The sequence below is a fragment of the Melanotaenia boesemani genome, chromosome 8, assembly GCF_017639745.1.
Source record: "Melanotaenia boesemani isolate fMelBoe1 chromosome 8, fMelBoe1.pri, whole genome shotgun sequence".
NCBI lineage: Eukaryota > Metazoa > Chordata > Actinopteri > Atheriniformes > Melanotaeniidae > Melanotaenia > Melanotaenia boesemani.
Genome location: NC_055689.1, coordinates 677,911 through 694,428, shown reverse-complemented (window position 1 = coordinate 694,428; position 16,518 = coordinate 677,911). Strand labels below are relative to the sequence as shown.

The 16,518-nt window shown below is 47.1% G+C and overlaps 2 long non-coding RNA genes across 2 annotated transcripts; both read right to left on the bottom strand.

Moving 5' to 3' along the window:
- Nucleotides 1-11,147: 11,147 nt before the first annotated feature.
- On the bottom strand, nt 11,148-11,553 carry LOC121644889. The gene is made up of 2 exons (XR_006011328.1): nt 11,300-11,553; nt 11,148-11,222 (listed from the first exon to the last, which is right to left on the bottom strand). It is a non-coding gene; the product is annotated as an uncharacterized LOC121644889 (long non-coding RNA).
- A 4,635-nt stretch (nt 11,554-16,188) lies between these two features.
- LOC121643853 lies at nt 16,189-16,375 on the bottom strand. Its single transcript, XR_006011180.1, has 2 exons — nt 16,342-16,375; nt 16,189-16,263 (listed from the first exon to the last, which is right to left on the bottom strand). It is a non-coding gene; the product is annotated as an uncharacterized LOC121643853 (long non-coding RNA).
- Nucleotides 16,376-16,518: the final 143 nt, after the last annotated feature.

The following is a 16,518-nucleotide window of genomic DNA, read 5'->3' as shown; positions in this document are numbered from 1 at the left end:
AGAAAGGTGCATATGGTCTCCTAAATTGGCACTGGAAACTGGCAACACAAAATGTATTTTCATTTGAACGTTAAGCCTATAAACATAAATAGGCAAATAAATAAAGTGTTTCAAAGCATTTAAGTGTTATAAAGCACATAGCCAATGCTGCTGCTGTTGTCTGCACTGATTACCTCGTTGAACCTGTCCCAAACCTGTGATTTAGCCATTTGACCCTCTTTCTTCTTTTTAAGGACGTAAACTCCTGAACGAATGTTATTCAACACTTCTTCTTCCATCTTTTGTTGTTTGTCTGCTTCCCTATCCCTGAGAGTTGCATATGCGCAAAGAAAAAAAAACTACACAGTGACACATCGTCTTCTTTTCCAGTCTGCCAGGGGAAAAATATGACGGCGGACCAGGGAGCAAAATGGCGGCAGAGGATGTCAAAAGTCTGGGATAACTTCACGTTAAACTTATAAAATAAATTAAATGGTCTGTACTTATATAGCGCTTTTATCCAAAACGCTTTTACATGTACGTCACATTCACCCATTCAGAAGCTGCCATGCAAGGTGCTCAACCACGACCCATCAGGAGCAATCAGGGGTTCCGTGTCTAGCTCAGGGACACCTCGACATGAGCTCGACGAGATGGGATCGAACCGGCAACCCTTGGGCTACAGGATGACCACTCTACCCACTAAGCCATGCCGCCCCATATTAAATACATGTGAGGTTTATAAAGTGGACCTTGCGTACCACAGAAGTACATCTGCAATGCTTGAATATTTAAAGATGAGGCATGTAGGACTTACATAACAACCTCATCCAAAATTTCAAAGCTGAAAGTGAAATAAGATCCATTTAATAATTATGAGATACATAATGGGCGGCTGCCAGAGGTGGGGACCCTGGCAGTCTGATCCTCTGCTGCAGAAGCTAGCTCTAGGGACGTGGAATGTCACCTCTCTGGCGGGAAAGGAGCCTGAGCTGGTGCGCGAGGTTGAGCGGTTCCAGCTAGACATAGTTGGACTCACCTTGACGCACGGCTTGGGCTCTGGAACAACTGCCCTCGAGAGGGGCTGGACCCTTTTCCATTCTAGAGTTGCTCCTGGTAAGAGGTGCCGAGCTGGTGTGGGCGTGGTCATTGCCCCCTGGACTTGGCGCCTGTGCGTTGGGGTTTAACCAGATGGATGAAAGGGTAGCTTCCCTCCACCTTCAGGCCTGGTAGACCCAAGCATGTTGTGAAGGTCTGCTGGGAACGTCTGGCAGAGTCCTCTGTCAGAAAGAGTTTCAACTCCCATCTCCAGCAGAGCTTCAACCATGTCCCGGGTGAGGTGGGGGGCATTGAGTCCGAGTGGGCTGTGATCTGTGCCTCTATTGTTGAGGCAGCCAGCCACAGCTGTGGCCATAAGGTCGTCGGTGCCTGTCGTGGCAGTAACCCCTGAACTCATTTGTGGACACCAGCAGTAAGGGATGCCGTCAAGCTGAAGAAGGACTCCTATCGGACCCTTTTGGCCTGTGGGACTCCAGAGGCAGCTGATGGGTATCGGCGGGCTGAGCGGAACACAGCTTCGGCGGTCACTAAGGCAAAAACTCAGGCATGGGAGGAGTTTGGAGAGGCCATGGAGAATGACTTCCGGACAGCTTTGAGAAGATTCTGGTCCACTACCGGCGGCTCAGGATGGGAAAGCAGTGCTCCGTCAACACTGTGTACAGTGGGGATGGGGGGCTGCTGACCTCGACTCAGGACGTTGTGAGGCGGTGGAGGGAATACTTCAAAGACCTTCTCAATTCCACCAACACGTCTTCCGATGAGGAAGCAGAGTCTGGGGTAGCTGGTGCTGGCTCTCCTATCTCTGGGGCTGAGGTTGCTGAGGTGGTTAAAAAGCTCCTCGCTGGCAAGGCCCCGGGGGTGGATGAGGTCCGCCCAGAGTTCCTTAAGGCTCTGGATGCTGTAGGGCTGTCTTGGCTGACACGCTGCAGCATCACGTGGACATCGGGGACAGTTCCCCTGGACTGGCAGACTGGGGGTGGGTGGTCCCCCTCTTCAAAAAGGGGGACCAGAGGGTGTGCTCCAACTACAGGGGGATCACACTCCTTAGCCTCCCCTGTAAGGTCTATTCAGGGGTGCTGGAGAGGAGGGTCCGTCGGATAGTCGAACCTCAGATTGAGGAGGAGCAGTGTGGTTTTCATCCCGGTCGTGGAACAGTGGACCAGCTCTACACCCTCTTTGGGATCTTTGAGGGGGCATGGGAGTTCGCTGAACCAGTCTACATGTGCTTTGTGGACTTGGATAAGGTGTCCCCGTGTCCCCCGGGGACTCCTGTGGGGGGTACTCCGGGAGCATGGAGTGCTGGACCTGCTTGTACTAGCTGTCCGGTCCTGTACGACCGGTGTCAGAGCTTAGTCCGCATCGCTGGCAGTAAATCAGAATCGTTTCCAGTGCGGGTTGGATGCCGCCAAAGCTGCCCTTTGTCACCGATTCTGTTTATAACTTTCATGGACAGAATTTCTAGGTGCAGCCGAGGTGTTGAGGGGATCCGGTTCGGTAGCCTCAGGATTGGGTCTCTGCTCCTTGCAGATGATGTGGTTCTGTTGGCTTCATCGGGACGTGATCTTCAGCTCTCACTGGAGCGATTTGCAGCTGAGTGTGAAGCGGCCGGGACGAGAATCAGCACCTCCAAGTCCGAGACCATGGTCCTCAGCCGGAAAAGGGTGGAGTGCTCTCTCCGGGTCTGCAATAGGGTCCTGCCCCAAGTGGAGGAGTTCACGTATCTCAGGGTCTTGTTCACGAGTGAGGGAAGGATGGAGCGGGAGATTGACAGTCGGATCGGTGCGGTGTCTGCAGTGATGCGGATTCTGCATCGGTCTGTTGTGGTGAAGAAGGAGCTGAGCCAAAAGGCTAAGCTCTCGATTTACCGGTCGATCTATGTTCCTACCCTCACCTATGGTCATGAGCTGTGGGTAGTGACCGAAAGAACGATATCGCGAATACAAGCAGCCAAAATGAGTTTCCTCCGCGGGGTGGCCGGGCTCTCCCTTAGAGATAGGGTGAGAAGCTTGTTGATCCAAGAGGGGCTCAGAGTAGAGTCACTGCTCCTCCACATCGAGAGGAGCCAGATGAGGTGGCTTGGGCATCTGGTTAGGATGCCTCCTGGAAGCCTCCCTGGTGAGGTGTTCCGGGCATGTCTCACCTGAAAGAGGCCCCGGGGAAAACCCAGGACACGCTGGACAGACTACATCTCTTGGCTGGTCTGGGAACGCCTCGGGATCTCCCCTGACAAGCTGGTGAATGTGGTCGGGGAGAGGGATGTCTGGGTTTCCCTGCTCAGGCAGCTACCCCCGCGACCTGACTCCGGATAAGTGGCAGAAAATGGATGGATAATGCAACTGATCGACTAGTCATTTTAATAGTCGATGACTAATTAACTACCAGAATAGTCATTAGTTGCAGCGCTAACCTAGTATTGTCGTAACTCCGCTGTGGCTGACATTTAAGTTTGAGTTCACTAAAAGTGTGACTGAGACACCCGATATGTAACTTTAAGTGCAGCTTTTAGTGAGGAATGTTTTTATTCGTAAGTTAAGTTTTTTAGGAGTAATTCTAGTTCAATAAATTCAGCCCCCGAACAACTTAAGACATGATTTTGTCTATTCCTGTTGTCATTACAGAACAAACCAATTAACCTATTATTATTATTGTGGATATTATTAATATTTTTATTTGTGTTGTTTATTTTTTCCGTAAACACAAGAACAGCTGACTAAGTCTAAAAAATAAAACATCGACATTTTGGAATAAAAATGTATATTTTTATATAAAATGTATTCATTCATTCATTCATTCATTCATTCATTCATTCATTCATTCATTCATTTATCTCCTGATCTTTCAGTCCTTGAAAAACTTTAAATTGGTGTGGCCAGACAGCAAACATAAGTCACATGTTTATTTCTTCATTTATTTATTTATTTACCTATTTAAATAAATAGATCAATTTGAATAAATAAAATTTAAAATAATAAATGTCTATAATAAATAGTGAATAATCTTGGCATGTGGTCTGCTATCTGGCCTCCATTTATTTATTTATTTTTCCATTCAGTGAAAACTCAGTGGAGCTGTGTTACCTGCCGACAAGGAGTTTTTAATTCAGTTGTGAAGTTCCCATGGTGACATAGTAAAGGAAGCAACTCCAGGGCAGGTGGAGAGATGGTGTATGTGTGTGCAGGATTATTGAGTCATTACTGAACAAGCTTCCAGGGAAAAAAGGCCTGAAGTTGTAAAGCACATGTAGAGAAGGTTTTTGCACCCAGCTGTCCTCACCCCGATCATGTTGACGTGCAGGAACAGATAGGCTAGCAGGAGTACCGTCAAGCAAGAAAATCTCACTTCCCTTTATCAGTTAAAACCTGAACCTCAACCAAATTTCAGACATGCTGTAGCTGTTTATGGTGCACTAAATTAACAGCAATACGTTTCCATATGGAATTGCTTTTGTAGAAAAAACAATTCTCCACAGGTCTGTGAATAACGAGGGATGTCATTTACACCACATAGCTTTCAGTTAATTAACTGCCCTGAATGTAGGCTCTGAAATTACACCTGAAATGTGCCTGAACTATTCATGCATTATGTGTTTTGCATGTTGGTTCTTAACCAGACAACAGAGGGAGGCAAAAGTCCTCATAGCTAGCTAGCAGTTTCAGTTCTGGCCCTGTTGAGTCAGAGTTCCTGTCTGTGTTTGTCATGGTCTATCAGCAGCATTGACCATCACACTGCAAACAACTGGTCTAGATATTGGGAATTGTAGACAGTATTTTTAGGAAATAGTAACTGTATATATGAAGACAGCTTGGTAGACTGAGCAGAAATAAGGCTGCATGTCCAGATGTGTCAACCCCAAAGTCCTAGAGGCCTGTGCAGAGCAGCCATGTGGGATTCTACAGCATCTCCTTAACCTTAGCCAGAGTCAAGGAAAAAAGAATCCAGGACTATGGAAGCCATTCTGCCTTGCTCATGTAAAAAAAGAATAAAAAAATCTCATCCATCTGTCCTCAATGTCAACTCACAGTTGTTATAACATGATAGTTGTTAATAATGATGGTCCTGTAGGGACACTTATACATCAGGGATGTGTAATTTTGGTGATTTTTGAAGTCAACTAGTCAGGCCTTCAAAACGATTAGTCAGAGACTTCCGGTGGCTCGCTACATGGCATGGTTGCATAAAAAGCTGATCTCTGGCACTAGCTATGTGTTTCCCCAGACTCGAGTTCTTATTTGGATAAAATTGTTATATTTTGATGCAGCAATGAGTGGGGACAAAACCAAGAAAGGAGGCTACGGGCTACAACATAATCCGGACCATGAAATGGAAAAAGAAATCCTGGCTAACGAATCACCATCTGCGCAACATGGCGACCGCATGGTAAGCCTGGACTTGATCCGCGAGGTTGTGAGCGAGACTATAACGGCCGGGATGGCAAAGCTACAAGCTGAATTTAGAAGTGACTTGCAGGAGATTTGCTCTGGATTTCGGGAGGATATAAAGAGACAGATGGACGAATTCAGTAAAGAAATTAATGAAAAACTCTGAGACGCTACCAATCAGGTGGAAGAGGTGGTGGACCGTATACAACGTGTCGAGGATAATGTGGCCGATACAGAAAGATGGGACATCAGCGTCAAGAACACGCAGAATCAGAGGGCACTACAGGACAAAGTGTCCGATTTAGAAGGCCGAGCTAGACGAAATAATATTCGAATTTATGGCGTGCCCGAAGAATCTGAGGGCACCTCAGTGACGGCTTTCATTGAAAACCTTATCAAGTGTGAATTAGGCACTGACATGGGCCCGGACTGCGACCTTGGTATTGAACGTGCCCACCGCGCCTTAGGACCAAAACCACCGGCGACTGCCTCACCACGCTCAATAATAGTCCACTTTCTCCGGTTCTCCGTTAAAAAAGAGGTCCTTTGCACCGCTTGGAAAAAGGGAGCAGGCCTGCGCATCCAAAACAAGCCAGTGTATTTTGACCATGATTATGCATTGGAAGTGCAGAAAAGGAGAAAGGAATACATCCCCATTAAAAGGGTCCTGAAGGAGAAAGGAATTCGCTTTCAGACGCCACTCAGCAAAATGCAGGTCTTTTATGCATCTGGCAGCGTACTGTACAGCAACGCAAGTCAGGCTGCGGAGGATCTTCAGAAGCAGGGTATAGCTGTGGAAAAACTCGTCATGGGAACCAAATCAGCCCAGATAACGGAGGAAGCACTGACGCGACTTCTACCCTGGGAGATACAGCCGACACGCCGCGGGAATTTCCAGAAGCATGTTCGGGAGAAACTGAAAGAGTTCTGGAGGGAGCAGGAAAACACACGGTAAATAAATGAGGATTTTACGGGAGAATATACCCAGTTTACAGTTAGATATTTCCACATTGCTTAGATTTTCTCGGTTTAGATACTCATACAAGCAATGACTATGTAGCCCTGTCCTAATTCATATTCTACTAAGGGGCTGGTGCCTATAGACATGAAAGAGGGTCACCAAATAACTTTCAGACGTGCTTATTAAAGTTTTTCTTCTATTTTACGTTTTCTTTTTTTCTTATCTCCCGATGCTCGTTTTGGCGAGGGGCCCCACCTTGTGGCCAGTCCCCTCACTACCGAAGGACAATTTTGTGTCCTTCCTTGTGGAAGCCTTGTTTAGTGTTGTGTGGTTTAGGAGTTCATGTTCTGATGTTATTGTTTTGAGGTCTGGGATGGTTTATTATGCTCGCATGTTAAGTCATGTCCTATAAATTGTATAATATATTGTCGCTAAACGTTAATGGAGTAAATAACCCTATAAAAAGGAGTAAACACGTCGCAAAAATGGAGAAAGAGAAGGTAGATATAGCCTATTGGTAGGAAACTCATCTCTCTAACCCAGAACATGTAAAACTGAAGAGGATGGGCTTTAGGAACACCTATTTTTCATCTCACCAAAGTGGTAAAAAACGAGGAGTGGCTATCCTAATTTCTAATAAAATCAAATTTGAACTCATATCTGAAATAAGTGATAAGGAAGGCAGATTCATTCTAGTAAAGGGTAGAATAGATCAAAAGGATGTAACATTGTTAAATGTCTATGCACCCCCTGGGAGTAATATAAGTTTTTTCAAGAAGGTGTTTGAGCTGATTACTACAGAAACTTACGGTTCTCTTATTTGTGCAGGAGACTTCAGTCTACTCTTAAATTTTTAAATTGGACACAACTAACAACAACAGAAAGTGCACTTCTACAGAGAAACGTGTAAAAAGAATGTTATCAGACTTAGGACTCGCTGATGTCTGGCGGTCTATACATGGATCAGCTTCTGGTTTTACCTTTTACTCTGCACGTCATTCTGTCCACTCCAGGATAGACTACTGTTTTATGTATAATAGGGACTTAAATAAGATAAAGGACTGTAGACTTGGTCAGAGAGATTTTTCTGACCACTCTGGAATTTATTTACATATCCACCTGGAGGCCAGACAGAGGAAAACATTGTGGAGACTAAATTCTGGTATGCTGAATGATCCCACATTTATAAAGGCAATGACCTCAGATTTGAACGTGTGTCTACAGGACAATAATAACGGGGAGACAAATCCCAGTATTGTGTGGGACGCAGCTAAAGCTGTCCTTAGAGGTCAGCTATGCTTAAAAAGAAAAAGACTATTGAATTCTCACGGCTACAGGAAAGATTGAAAGTTTTAGAGGAAACACATTTGATGAACAAAAGTCCCACTATAACCCATCAAATTAGACAAATTAGACAGGAAATAGATCTGATATTAGGGAAGAAGTGGAGAGAAATATATGCTTTATGAAACAGAGGATACTATGAGGTAGGAAACCAAAGCCTCTAAACTTTTAGCGTGGAGGCTCAAAAAACCAACAAGCTGAAAATACAATCTACAAAATTAGGGACCCTGAAACTAATAAAACTGAAACCGATTTAGATAAGATCCAAAACTCATTTGAAAAATATTATAAATCTTTGTACAGTCAGTCTGAACGGATTGATGAGAATGTGATAAAATCCTTTTTGGGTTCCTTGGACCTCCCTTCACTTGGCAGGGTGACAAATAATAGGCTAACATCAGTAATAACACGTGAGGAAATAAATGGGGCTATTTCTGGTCTTAGATCTAACAAATCGCTTGGTTCTAACTGGTTTTCCTGAATGATATAAAGCAATGAGAGGTCTGGTACCCTTGTTAGAAATCAGTTTTAATTATATTTTGAAAGGGGGACCAGTACCTCCTTCTTGGAAAGAGGCCTTTATATCGGTGATACCTAAGGAGGGAAAAGACAAATTGGACTGCAAAGTATATTTAAATATTGATTATAGATTATACACTGCTATCCTAGTCCGGAGAATGGATGCTGTGATGCCTTCGCTAATTGATGAGGACCCAAACTGGCTTCTTAAAAATAGACAGACCAGGATAATATAAGGAGGGCCCTATATATAATTGAACAGATAAACAAAAGAAAAATTAACTTGATTGTTCTCAGCCTTGACACTGAAAAAGCGTTTGACTCAGTTCGGTGGGATTTTCTTTATTTAGTAATGAAAAGGTTTGGATTTTGCAATGACTTTATAAAATGTATTCAGGCGCTTTACTCCTCCCCTACCGCTAGAATAAAAATAAATGGAAGCCTCTCTAACCCTATAACTTTACAACGTGGCTGTAGGCAGGGGTGCCCTGCAAGCCCATACCTTTTTAATTTGTTTATAGAGCCTCTAGCCCAGGAAGACTGCACTAAAGGGTATTCAAATTGGCAGGGAGGAATATAAAGTGTGCGTATATGCAGATGATGGCTTGGTTATGCTGGCGGATCCTGACTCAGGTCTGCCGGTGCTGATGGAGATGTTAGATACGTATGGCACTTACTCAGGATATGTCCTTAAAGTTTATAAAACACAGGTCATGACGTTTGATTTTCATCCGGGACAGCAATTAATGTCCAAGTATAAGTTTAATTGGTATTCAAAAATACATTAAATACTTAGGAGAATATCTGCCTAAAGATCTGTCACAACTATATGATAAAAACTATAACCATATTAATTAAGAAATAATCAGTGACCTCAGTAACTAGAAGCCTGCTCCCTCTTGATTTTGGCAACAGAATACGGATGATCAAGACGAACATTCTCCCCAAACCTATTTTATCTTTGTCCTGTCTTTGCCAGTACCTATCCCTGACAAACAGTTCAGTGAATGGAATAAACACATCTCTAGATTTATTTGGCTTAAAAAGAGACCAAGAGTTAAATTCTGTACTTTGCAGTTGCTGGGGGATGAGAGGGGGCCTACCCTCTTTACGAGACTACTATGTATCTGCTCAGCTGAGGCCGCTGGTTTGTTGGTGTAACCCATGCAACTATGTAAAATGGAAGACTATTGAAATGGGCTCTCTCAGATGTTCCACTCCAATCTAGACTGGGTAACATTTTCCTCAAAGGTGAAAACTTCTTCACAACCAGCCAGTGGGTGAATCTGACATTAAAAATTTGGAAGGGAGGTTTATACGATTGCAACTTCAGGAAGAAACAAGACTTCTTAGATGGCCAGTATATGACCCTGATTTCCTACCCGCCCCTCAGGATGTTAGATTTAGACATATGTTAGATATGTATGGTTTTTGAAAAAAATAAACTTGTGTCCATTTGACACACTATGTAGGGTGTATGACCTGGAGAAACAGGATTTTTTCAGATATTTGCAGCTCCGTGACTATGTTGGAAAAAAAATTAAGGGTCATGACCTCAGAGAAACCTCACCAGTTATCAGCATCTCCTTTGGGGCTTATAATTCGGCAAGTCTTAAAGCTCTAATCAGTAAACTCTACCGCAGTTTGATTACATTAAAGAAGGACTCTTACAACTTACATAAAGAAAAAATGGGAAGATGATATAAATACTGTAATTACAGAGGACACGTGACAAGGGCCTGGGAAATACAGCTCTCTTCAACAAACTCCAGCACCTGGCGAGACTTTTGCTGGAAGAACTTAATTCGTTTCTTCATAACACCTAAACAGAAGTCTAAGTTCAGTGCTGTCCCTCCCCAGTGCTGGAGAAACTGTGGGGAGCACATGGGCACATATTTTGGTCCTGCCCACTTATTCAGCCCTTTTGGTTGAAGGTGGCAAAAATAATATCAAAAACGTTGGGGTTTAACATCAGTTGCTCATTCACATTGCTGTATCTCGGATGTGTTCCGAATGAGCTGAATTCGGATGACACCTACCTCCTAAAGATTCTGCTGGCATCAGCCAAGAAAGCAATAACAAAATGCTGGTTATGCAAAGATCCCCCCACAATTAACCTGTTCATCTCAACTGTAGAAAGCATTAAACTGATGGAACGTATGACCTTTACTCTAAAGCTCCAGGAGGAGCTGGGAAAAAGACGCTGGAGAAAATGGTTGGACTTTGACTGTGACAGTATTAACCTTGTTTGACTACATGTGAAATACTGTATACATTTTGAAATATGCTTGTTTTGTCTGACTGCCATCCCATGACCTCTATTTGTTTTTGTGTCTGTTTAGTACATTTTAAATGTTATAAATAAAAAGTATAAAAAAAAAAACAAAAAAACGATTAGTCAATTAGTCGTGGACATCATTGTGATGTCATCACGAGGAATGAAAAAATATATTTGTCTCCAAATGGAAATTGTAAAACGTGTGTGAGCTATTATTTGTATATTGTGTATGTTCCATAAACGTGTTTTTACAGGGAGATGAGATTGCTTTAAGGGCCACCTGCTATGCTACGTGAGTTGAACACAGCACCGACAGGTAGCGTTCAGCAATAACAAAACCAGTTATTTCCCTTGTAACTCCGTCTGGTCTTTTTGCTCCTGAGGCAACATTTCTGAGTATTTCTGAGTAAACTCAGAAACAGCTGATAAACTTTTCACCTCCACACCGAGGTCAGGAGGTGGAGAGAGGCGATTACTCCTGGGGTGAAGAAGCAGCTAGCTTCAGGATTAGCTCCCTTCACTTTGCCCAGCAGCTAGCAGCAGCTAGCTTCAAACTTAGCTCCCTTCACTTTACCCAGCATCTGTCACAAACCCGGAGATTGGACTCAAAAGAATCAGGATTCCAGTGAAAGGTAAAAAGGAATTTATTTGAACAATGTAAATGTGCACTGGTGATCTATCCGGTCTCGTTCGGTCAGCTCTTCTGTGGGGGGTATGAGAACAGGTGTTAGAAGGCAGGGAGTCTGTGATAATGACGCAGGATGTTACAAATCCACGTACCGGGTGCTGTAGTGCAGTTTGGTGAGATCGTACAGGCAGAACCCGGGAAGCCGGACGGGGAGTCCACTGGAGTGGGTGGATAACTGCTGGGTAAAGAACAGGTTAGTGGGGAATAACTGGCGGGGGTCAGGGTCTCCAACCCACGGAAGTGGGTGATAATGAATATCTCCGTCTGGGCAGAGTAGATTATTCCGTGATCCAAAATCCACATCCAAAAACCAGTCCAGGGGTCAATAATCCAGAAATCCAATAACAAACAGAGATACCAGTCAGGTGGCAGGCAGAGGCGATAATCCAGGTCCAAAAACAAGGTCAACAACAGGCAGGTAGGCAGGCAGACAGGTAGAACAACGGCTGGAAACGTGGCAGGGTAGAACCAAGACGATCTGGCGAAGAACGCTGTCACAGGCAGGTATTTAAAGGGCATCAAACAGGTGAAGCGTATTACCAATCAGAGTGGGAAAAATTAGGTTGCGTTCAGGGAGGCTGGAAGTCCGACCCTTATCAGACGGATCATTACAGTACCCCCCCCCACAAGGGTCGACTCACGGCGACCCACCAGGCTGAGCAGGGAAGGCGGCGATGGAAACTCGCCCGGAAGGGCAGGGTCCAGAACAAAACGAGCAGGAATCCAGGTGCGCTCCTCAGGACCATAACCAGAACCAGCCCAGTCCACAAGATACTGCAGCGAGCGGCCCCGAGCGACGCGAGCGCAGGATGCGGCGCACAGTGAAGACCGGCCCGCCGTCCACGAACCGGGCGGGAGGAGGGGGTCTGGAGGAGGGCACAAGCGGACAGAAGGAGACAGGCTTGATCCTAGACACATGGAAGGTGGGATGCACACGCATAGCTCCGGGAAGGCGAAGGCGCACAGCCACGGGGTTGACAACCTTGGAGATGGGAAACGGCCCCACGAACCGCGGAGCCAACTTCCGACAGTCCAGGCGCAGCGGCAGGTCCCTGGTAGCCAACCAAACCTTCTGACCCACCTGGTAGGAAGGAGCAGCCCGCCTATGACGGTCGGAACCCGCCGCCTGGGTAACGCCGGGAAGCCCGCAGGAGCGTGGCGCGCGCGCCGCCAGATTCTGTGACAGCGGCTGACAGCCGCGTGCGCAGAGGGAACCCGCACCTCCGCCTCCTGAGGAGCAAACAGCGGAGGCTGAAAACCTGTGACAACGTGGAAAGGGGAGAGCCCCGTGGCCGAGGAAGGCAGGGAATTATGGGCATATTCCACCCAAGGCAGAGTCCTGGACCAGGTCGAGGGGTCGTCGGAACAGAGGCACCGAAGGCAAGTCCTCCAGCGTCTGGTTGGCCCTCTCCGACTGGCCATCCCGACTGAGGGTGGAATCCGGATGACAGACTGACCTTAATCCCAAGCAGGCGGCAAAACTTCGGCCCAAAACTTGGAGGTGAACTGCGGGCCACACGGTCAGGAAACCACATCCAGGGGAATGCCGTGCAGGCGGAACACATGGACAGAGAGAAGGTCAGCAGTTTCCTTAGCTGTGGGCAGTTTGGGGAGAGCAACAAAATGGGCCATCTTAGAAAATCTGTCAATTACAGTCATTATCACCGTCATACCATCAGAGGGGGGAAGGCCCGTGACAAAGTCCATGGCGATGTGGGACCAGGGACGACGGGGAATGGACAGAGGATGCAGGAGGCCCGCAGGACGTAACCTAGACGGCTTAGAACGGGCGCAGACAGGGCAGCCGGCAACGAAGCTCCGCACATCCCGGCGACAGGAGGGCCACCAGAAGCGCTGGGACAGGAGAAACAAGGTACGTGCCACTCCCGGGTGACAGGCCAGGCGTGAGGAGTGACAGAGAACCAGAGCCTTAGACCGCAGACGAGGTGGGACAAACAGGCGTCCCGCGGGGCAGCCAGTGGGGACGACAACACCCGCCAGCGCCTGACTGATCTCGTCCTCCAGCTGAATTCTGTTTACTCCCAGTCGTATGCGGGTAGGCAGGATGAAATCAGCAGCATCATTAGCGTCCTCCTCCGGGTGGGCAGTCTGTCGGGAGAGAGCATCAGGTTTAATGTTTTTAGATCCAGGACGATAAGCCAGAGTAAAACAGAATCTATTGAAGAAAAGAGCCCAGCGCGCCTGCCGGGGGGTTAGTCTTTTGGCTGTTTTCAGGTACTCCAAATTCTTGTGATCCGTCCAAACCAGAAACGGTTCTGCCGCGCCTTCCAGCCAGTGACGCCATTCCTGCAGGGGCCAGTTTTACTGCCAGAAGTTCGCGGTTCCCAATGTCGTAATTGCGCTCAGCGGAGGATAGCGTTCTGGAGAAATAGGCGCAGGGGATGCACCTTAGAGTCCTCCGAGCTGCGCTGGGAAAGCACCGCCCCCACGCCTGTGTCAGATGCGTCGACCTCCAGGATGAATTGTCGTTTGGGATCAGGTGTTCTCAGGATGGGAGCTGTGGTGAACAGAGTCTTAAGCTGCTGAAAAGCCGAGTCGGCCTCCGTGGTCCAGTTGTAAGGGGTCTTAACAGAAGTTAACTGATGTAGGGGTGAGGCTACAGCACTATAGTTCTTTATGAATTTACGATAAAAATTTGCAAAACCCAGGAATCTTTGCAGTTGCTTACGGTTCTCCGGTGTGGGCCATTCGCTAACCGCAGACACCTTGGAAGGATCCATCTCCACCCCACCTGCAGAAATGACATTCCCCAGGAACGTGACAGACGGGCGGTGAAATTCACACTTCTCCGCTTTGACAAACAGCTGATGCTGGAGTAGACGCTGTAAAACTGTTCGAACATGAAAAACATGCTCCTCCGGACTGTGGGAAAAAATCAAGATATCATCCAAATAAACAAAAGCAAACTTATTTAACATGTCACGTAAGTATATCATTGACGAATGCTTGGAACACAGCAGGTGCGTTGGTCAGCCCAAAGGGCATTACCAGATATTCGTAGTGTCCATTTGGGGTGTTAAAAGCCGTTTTCCACTCATCTCCCTCCCGGATGCGGACCAGATGATAGGCATTGCGTAAATCCAGCTTGGTGAAAATAGTCGCTCCTTGTAACAGATCTAGGGCTGTAGACATTAGAGGCAGAGGGTAACGATTTTTAACAGTGATTTCATTCAGACCCCGGTAATCAATGCACGGACGGAGCGATCCGTCCTTCTTATCCACAAAGAAAAATCCTGCCCCGGCCGGGGAGGATGAGGGACGGATAAGTCTGGCTGCGAGGGATTCCGAGATGTATTTCTCCATTGCAACTTTCTCTGGGGCTGACAGAGAAAACAGACGGCCCCTGGGGGGTGTGGTGCCGGGAAGGAGGTCGATAGCACAGTCATAGGGTCGATGTTGAGGCAGAGAGGTGGCTCTGGTTTTATTAAACACTTCTTTCAGATCATGATACTGAACAGGCACCTGCGACAGACAGGGGTAGCTGGTCTCCTCTGCCTCAGGTGTGGAAATGACTGTAGGGGGAAGAGAACGAAGACAGGAAGTTAAACAGTTCGTGTCCCAGTTGATAATCCTGCCATCTCGCCAGTCTATGTGAGGGTTATGGAGCTGTAACCAGGTGATACCAAAAATAACCGGGATCTGGGGGGAATCGATGACAAAGAAGCTGATGTTTTCATGGTGACATGAATCAAAAACAACTGGAACAGGTTCGGTTCTTTGGGTGACTTGGTGCAGGAGGTGATCATCCAGGGCTCGGACCTGCAGTGGTACCGGCAGGGGGGAGAAGCTAAGACCCAGCTGTTCAGCTACGTTTTTATCAATGAATTCTGAGTCAGAGCCTGAGTCGATAAAAACCGGTAAGGTGTTTTCCTGGCCTGCCGCTGTGACCTGTATGTGAAAAACTGGGCGAGTGACAGAATGATCTAATAGAGTGCGGCTCAACAGGGTCCGCCCGTTCCCTGCTGAGCCCGATCTTTTACTGGACAGGTACGAACTAAATGGCCGGGCTGACCGCAGTATAAACAGAGTCTTTCAGTCATCCTTCGTTCTCTGTCTGCTTGGGATAACTTGTTCCTACCCATCTGCATGGGTTCTGGTTCGCTGGAGTTGGAGGCAGTGACAGATCTCTCAGAGACCAACGACAGACCAGGTCTGAGTGAAGGTCGGGGGTCCTGTGGCACACGTGTCTGTCTTCTTTCTCTCCGCCTCTCCCTCAGCCGCTGGTCAATCCTGATGGATATGTCAATGAGGGCATTAAGATCTTTAGGCGGATCCCTAGCAGCGAGTTCATCCTTAATTCGGTCAGATAAGCCATTGTAAAACGCATCGAACAGAGCTGAAGCGTTCCAGGTGCTATCTGCTGCTACGGTGCGGAAATCGATGGCATAATCCGTTACCGATCGGTCTGCCTGGGAGATGGAGAACAGGGTTCTGGATGCTTCATGATCGGAACGGATAGGGTCGAATACCCGGCGCAATTCCTCCGAAAAAACTACGGAAAGAGGCGATCACAGGCGAATCCCTCTCCCATTCAGCCGTTCCCCATAGCTTCGCCCGTCCTGATAGTAGGGACAAAACGTAAGCCACTTTGGCCCTTTCAGTGGGGAATGACGAAGGCTGGAGCTCAAATTGTAGGGAACAATGAACCAGAAAAGCCCGACACTGACCTGGATCTCCTGAGTATCTTTCTGGGGAAGCCACGCGGGGTTCATGCCCCGGATTTACTGTTGGTGAAGCCTGTGGTGCATGAGACGTTCCTGAAACAGACGTGGTTAAGGTTGCTATTCCTTTGGCCAGTGTCTTAACCTGTGAAACCAACTCATTCAACCCCATTTCCTGCTGGCTGATTGCGCTCTCAACTCTGACGCGCCAATCACTGGAACCTGATGAGTCCATAGTTTGGCCAGATCGTACTGTCACAAACCCGGAGATTGGACTCAAAAGAATCAGGATTCCAGTGAAAGGTAAAAAGGAATTTATTTGAACAATGTAAATGTGCACTGGTGATCTATCCGGTCTCGTTCGGTCAGCTCTTCTGTGGGGGGGTATGAGAACAGGTGTTAGAAGGCAGGGAGTCTGTGATAATGATGCAGGATGTTACAAATCCACGTACCGGGTGCTGTAGTGCAGTTTGGTGAGATCGTACAAGCAGAACCCGGGAAGCCGGACGGGGAGTCCACTGGAGTGGGTGGATAACTGCTGGGTAAAGAACAGGTTAGTGGGGGAATAACTGGCGGGGGTCAGGGTCTCCAACCCACGGAAGTGGGTGATAATGAATATCTCCGTCTGG